Below are 6473 nucleotides of genomic sequence, written 5' to 3'. Positions count from 1 at the left end.
CGCTTCCTGCATGCGTTTCTTTCCTCATAATATCTGTGTGCATCCATGCAGGACATTTAATTCCCAACCTCAGAGCTGCTCTCTGTCCCACAGTTTAAAGATGGCCGCCGTGGGCCGTCTGTGTATTAATCTCACCATCCCTGGTTGCTCTAAATATTGAGATGAGACCAAAGCACTGAGGTAATTTATATTAAATCATAATGGTGAGTTCATCGAGGCCCAGACAGCGATCACTGGAAGTGATGCAAACACTCTAGAAAAGTTTTAATTAGAATGTTTTTCAGAAGAAAAGTTACAAAAACAGGACCGATTGTTTAGATTTGTAATGTTGCATGCAGGATTCTGCAAAAAACACAAATCTGCTAGAAAAAAAATGACATTTTTAGATATCTTTCTATAAAAACAAGTGAGCATATCTGGATTTCAAATGTCAAACATTTTCTTCTGAAAAAAATTCTAGAAATTTTCACACTTTAACCAAGAAATTTCTGAGATTTTGGTGGAAATTTACTCCTTTTGGCCCTGATACACCACTGTAAAAATCCCTTTCACATTTTATATCTACAACAAAAATGTGATTATTTTCTTGGGTGTTTTTCAAACACCAGCTAACAGCATCACCTTCAGTTTTATTTTGAATATTTTAGTTAAAATCTGAGGAAAAACTGTGTGAATAGGTGAATTTGTAAACAGGCGAAAGTCCAACCCAGTATTGTCATTAAATCTGTAAAAATACGTCGCAGTATCTGCAGGAATTGAGCATTTTTAGAGTTTTTATGAATAACCTCCACACTGAGGCTTTCCACAGCTTGACTTAAATGAAGTCATTGTGATCCAGGCACAAATCTACACCAGAATGACTGGAAGCGAGCAGAGCGAAGCCGCAGCGTTTGTCCTGTCAAAGTTCACGCCTCCGACTGATTGGGATGTTGGGACCTTTCAGATTGATGTCCATAAACGCGCGTCTGCAAACCTCAGCGAACTGGAGAAACATTTCAGACGGAAATGGATCAAAAGTGGCGGTTTGAGGTCACACAGAGAAGCATCACTGACGGTTTCTGGTTTAAGGAATACTTCCTGGCTTTTCCAGAGCTAACTTTGCATTTTGGTCGAGAGGAGTCGAAGGTCATGTTGTTAATTTAAAGGCCTGAGCAGGAGCAAGGCACTTTTTAAGGACATTTTGATTAAACCTTAAAATAGGAGGTGTTGTGGTGCCGTTTTAAAGTGCTGTGGTTTCTATGCAGAGGCTCCAGTGGAAGGTGGTTCATTAATGAACTGCAGCAGCTGCCGTCTCTTTTTAAATAGAATCAATGAAGGTTGCGCGTCCCCTCCGGTTACTTTAACTCATCTCTCCATTTCCGTCTCTCCAGGTCCGTATTTCTGTCACTCTCTTGTCTTTTGGGTCACAATTATTTAATCACTCCCACTATATTTGATTTGTAGTGTAGCTGAGAGGAAATCAGCTGCACAGACTCAAAGCGCTGCTCCGTGTTTATCGAAGTGTATTTGCTCTATTGTCCAGTTTATTTCTGTTTTTCCACTGAGGCTGAGTCTTCTCAGATTATGATTCATGGACCCGTCTCTTCCAGCATGTCCAGCCTGGACTGAGGACACTCATGTCTCTGCATGTTAAAGTCCAGGAAAAGCAAACATTATTAGTTTATATGGGGTGTCCAAAGTGTCAAAATTTGACCCGTAGATGGAGGAGGCTTTTAATCTGTAATCAGGGTAAAAAATTGTTACCAACACAATAAAGTGTTTCTTTTTATAACCAAGTTTTAACAAAAAGTAAAACCATGTTTGTCCAGAGACTTTTACTCAAAACTTGAATCCAAATCAGCTTTTGTTCTTTCTTAAACTTGGCAAAATATACCAAGTGTTTTTCCCTCATAGGGGAAAAAAGTAGTAAATAGCTGTCAAAAACTCAGAAATTTTGCGTTATCACTAAACTTTTCTAGAAAAAGCAGGAATATTTTCAAGAAAAATGTCAAATATTTAGATAGAAAAACTTTTCTACAAAAAACAGAACATTTCTGGATTTCAGATGTTGAAAATTTTCTTTGGAAAAAATTCTAGAACATTTCAGAGATTTTGGCAAAAGTTTACTCCTTTTTTCCTGTCCAGTCCAGTCAGTTCATGATCTCAGCTTTATCAAGTCCTTCACTTGTTGCAGTATTTATTTCTGATTTTGTCAGAATCCGTCCTCCGTTCTGCATCATGTTATAAAACAGAGCTGCTGCCTTCATGCTGCCCTGCTTTCCATGTTTCTTCAAAGGCTTATTCACAAAATCAAGTTTGTTTCAAGGGCTAAAAATAATTCATGTAAATATTTTAAAACCCAGGTGTGAAGCTTTACGGAGCTTTACGGTCTGGGAAGGCATTAATTTCATTTTATCTCAGATAAAATTTAGGTTTTCCTGAATGGAAAACCTAAATTTTGGTTTTCCATTCAGGCATTTCCAACATAAACATGAATTCATCTGATTCCAGTGCATAGTTTTTAAAAAGCACCTGGATGTTGATGAATCTGCATGTTTTCTGTTTTGAAACACTGTAAAACGTTCCCTTACTCATGTAATGCAGCAGATCATTCAATCTGCTCTCAACAAGATTAGTAAAGTCTTCATAAAAACCTTTATCTTGTGTCTGAAATCTGCCAGAACTGAGCTTTCAGCTGCTACGGGACGTTTTACACGATGAAGCATAACTTGTTGACTTAATTTAATCATAAGACCATCTGTTCCATTTTGTGTGGCGCTGTGAAAAAATAAAACCATAAAGCGCTAATTACTGTGGGTTTTAATGCACCAGTAAACCATCAGATGTTTTTGTTGTTTGCTGAAGTCTGCTTCGACTACAGGCAAAAACAACCGTTTATGTCCACTCTCATCTTTCTACTGAAGATCATGACACCTCTTGTAATTATTTAGTAATTATTTGTTCTCACAGTTCCAGCTGTTTTAAGGTTTTATTGATCCAACTCTCAATATCAGAATGTTTAGGGGATTTTTTCTCAAACTTGTAGTAAATCAACAGTTTTTTTTGTTTTGTTTTTTGTTTTTTTACTTGAATGCAATGCTCTCTTGTTTTTCTCCTTTTGAGGAGTGACTAAAAGGACTTGGACTGTGTAGCTACGTTTCCATTGACCATTTAATTCTGCAAATTGGAACTATAAAAAATTTATTTTTACCAAAAGATGGCAATTTTGAAAACAATTGAGGTGGTTAGTTTTGCGAAATTATTGCAATAAAACAGTTTTTTGCTTAACGCAAATCATGCGATCAACAACCGGATGTTGCTACTGGCGAAAATGCCAAAGAAGACAACAGGAAGTGGTAGCAGGATGATAACGCGGCATGTTTTTTAATGACTTATTGCGTTAGACTTATTCACGTGTGATTTTAAATGCATTTCTTATTTAACAGAAACACCACATTTACAAAATTCTGTTTTTTCAATATTAGCGGAATATGAACTAAATTTTGTGCACATTTGTAATAGAAACACAATTTGTGTCGTCTCACATTTATACCTCAAAGATGTGGTAAGTTTACTTTTAAAGAGTTTGGTAATTTAATTAAAATGATAAAATGTGGAAGAAAAAATCTTACATTTATATTTATTTAATAAGAATTGTTAAAGTTGTCTAAAAGTGTTGCACAGCTTATAGATAATTATTTTTAAAACTTTATTTTTCTCTATTGAGGAAATATTCTGGAGATTTTCCACATTTAAGTATCTGTAAATTTAAAACAAAGATTTTGTAAACGGTGCACCGTTCAGTAAGTGCAGAAATGTGTTTATCTTTTCAACTGAAATACTTTTAACAGACGGAGATCAGTCTGATACATGAAGAGGAAACGGGTCAGTTTGATCATTTAAAAAACACAAAATGCACAAACCGTGTCTAAAAATAAAGTAATTTAGATTTTTTTTCTTGCAGCAGTGCTAAAGGATTAATATAAAAGTCAGACGTTTCCTGTTTTCGTTTTGGATTCAGAATATAAAGATCTGCTCGTCTCCGGATGCTGAGCTCATGTATGAGCTCGTCCCACTGCTTCTCTCTCCTTTTGTTCTTGCTGTGAAAACTGTCTGTTTGATGGATTATCTCCATCTTCTTTAGTTCCTCTGTCCTCCCCAGTCTGCATCTTTCTGAATCTAATTGAAAAAGCCCATTTCACCTCATGCACACACGCTGCTTTCCAACTTTCTCCAGGTACTTCCCTCTCTCTCCAAGCTTCTTATCACGCCGCATGTTTTCAGGAATCAAACTCCACTCCAAGTTCAGTGAAATAAAACATTTCTATAAAAAGTTTTTCACAGAAAGGCAGTGAAGGTTTTCCTTTGTAGGATTTACATTGATGTATTTTGATGTTTTTATTTCGCTATGAAATGAAAACCTTTTGTTTGTGTCAAGCTTTGCCATAAATATGCTTTGATCGGTGAGGTTAAATTATATAAATTAGGAAACTTCTGAAGGCACATTTTGTATTATGCAGAAATGTAAAAATGGCAAATTATATTTGCAAAACACACCTCCATTTTTTTTAGTTTTTTTTTTAAAGAAATTTTAAAAATTAGGGCATCTTTTCCATCCAATTTATCTGCCACTTTATCCTGATATGTAAAAAAAAATCTGTCAAAAAAAAAAAAATCAACTATCTCTTTTATTTGACAGAATATTATTTAGAGATGTATTTAAAACGTCTTCCAGTTCCTTTGTTAAAATGTTCATTAGAATTTAAAGTTTATTGATCTTTGAGAATCTGTTCTTGTGTTATTATGCCATCATTATATTACTTGAAAATATTCTCAAAAAACAATATTGTCGTTAATCGTAATAATTTCTGGAACAATTTATCGTTAAGTGTTGATGTCACACAACCCTAAAGTATTTTTGATCTAGTCACAAGTAACTTTTCATCTTGTTTTAAGTAAATAATTACTTAATATTGATGAAGAAGTTCTAGTTCCACTGACAGATTATTTTACTTACAACATGGGAAAATGTCTTGTTTCAAGTAAAATAATCTGCTAATGGAAATAGTACTTTTTTGTCAATATTAAAGAATTATTTACTTAAAAGCCTCAAATATCTTGAGGCTTGTTTGCCAGATATTTGCAACAAGCCTCAAATATCTTGGTTGAAGCTAGATAATGGCAGTAGAAACTAGGGCAGAAATACTTGGTAAGATTTTGTGTTTTTGCAGTGTAATAATTGCTACTCAAAGTTTCTGTGGATAGCAGTGAGAGACCTCTTCATTAGGATGGTGTGGTACTGAACTTTAGCATCACAGCCTCGGTCTGTGTGGAATAATACGCTGCAGCAGTGACTCTGGTGGGATGTGGAGCGTCTTTTACAAAGCCTGTTTTGTTTAAAAGGTCTGCACTCATCTCATGCTACATTTTGGGAGGCATAATGACGGCTTTCATGGTGCTAATGCTGCAGCTCACAGGCTGCAGGCGTAATGTTTCCTCTGCTTTCTTTCCTTTATGCAATCCGCTGCACACATCCACACTAATAACTACAGAAACATTTCAGATTTTAGCTGTTTATGTCTTTCCGCTGTATATTTTACAACTACAAGATGCTTTGATGTTGTTTTGGACCCTCAACCCTCTGGGGTTTCTTCATTTGCTGTTCCACCTGCATCTTTGGAGCTCAGTGTGAATAAATATTAACACTGATACCGATCCAGTAAGAATAGTTTTTTCCCCATTATTTCAATACCATATAGCCAAATTGATGCATGAAAAAATATTTTTTGAATAAAACAAACAAATGAAATTACAATTGTGTTATGTTCACTGAAAAAACAAAACCTTACCAGTAATTTACCAGTCTAGTTTCTTATTGTAAGTGCAGCAGGACATTTGCATTAAGACAAAACTAACTTTAAAGTAACTTTTCAGCAAACTGTGAGAGTTTGTTTTCCATAAAAAAATTTATTGATGGAAAACATACTAGTACTGTTATAAGTGGCAGATTATTTCACTTATAAAATGAAATAAGTGAAATAATCTGCCAGTGGAACTAGAACTTGGTTGCTAGGTGACGGGCTGGGCTTGGCTGGGGTTGCTAGGTGACGGGCTGGGCTTGGCTGCCGTTGCTAGGTGACGTGCTGGGCTTGGCTGCCGTTGCTAGGTAACGGCAGCAGTGGAACAAGAACTTTTTCGTCAATATTAAGGAATTACTGGCTTAAAACAAGCTGCTATATCTTGCTCAAAAGTTACTTGTAAGTTGTTTTGTCTCATTTCAAGCGTGCTAAGATACCGAAAACCTGATCAAAAATACTTTGTAAGATTTAGTTTTTGCAGTGTTTATTTATTTATTCAAATACTGCATTTTATCTAGAAATCAGTGACTACTTAGTCAGTCTTTTGTTTGCTCTTTCTTTCTACCAATTTCTTTATTTCAATCTTGTTTTTTTCATTTTTGCTCTTTTTCTGGCTTTTTTGTGCTCTTTCTATTG

General features: G+C 35.3%; 1 long non-coding RNA gene across 1 annotated transcript; it reads left to right on the top strand.

Moving 5' to 3' along the window:
- Positions 1-6010: 6010 nt before the first annotated feature.
- Positions 6011-6200, top strand: LOC107835707 (uncharacterized). The gene is made up of 2 exons (XR_001661517.1): positions 6011-6052; positions 6115-6200. It is a non-coding gene; the product is annotated as an uncharacterized LOC107835707 (long non-coding RNA).
- Positions 6201-6473: the final 273 nt, after the last annotated feature.

The sequence above is a fragment of the Poecilia formosa genome, unplaced genomic scaffold, assembly GCF_000485575.1.
Source record: "Poecilia formosa unplaced genomic scaffold, Poecilia_formosa-5.1.2 Scaffold1, whole genome shotgun sequence".
NCBI lineage: Eukaryota > Metazoa > Chordata > Actinopteri > Cyprinodontiformes > Poeciliidae > Poecilia > Poecilia formosa.
Note: the sequence above shows the minus strand (reverse complement) of the source record. Positions and strands in the feature narration are given on the sequence as shown.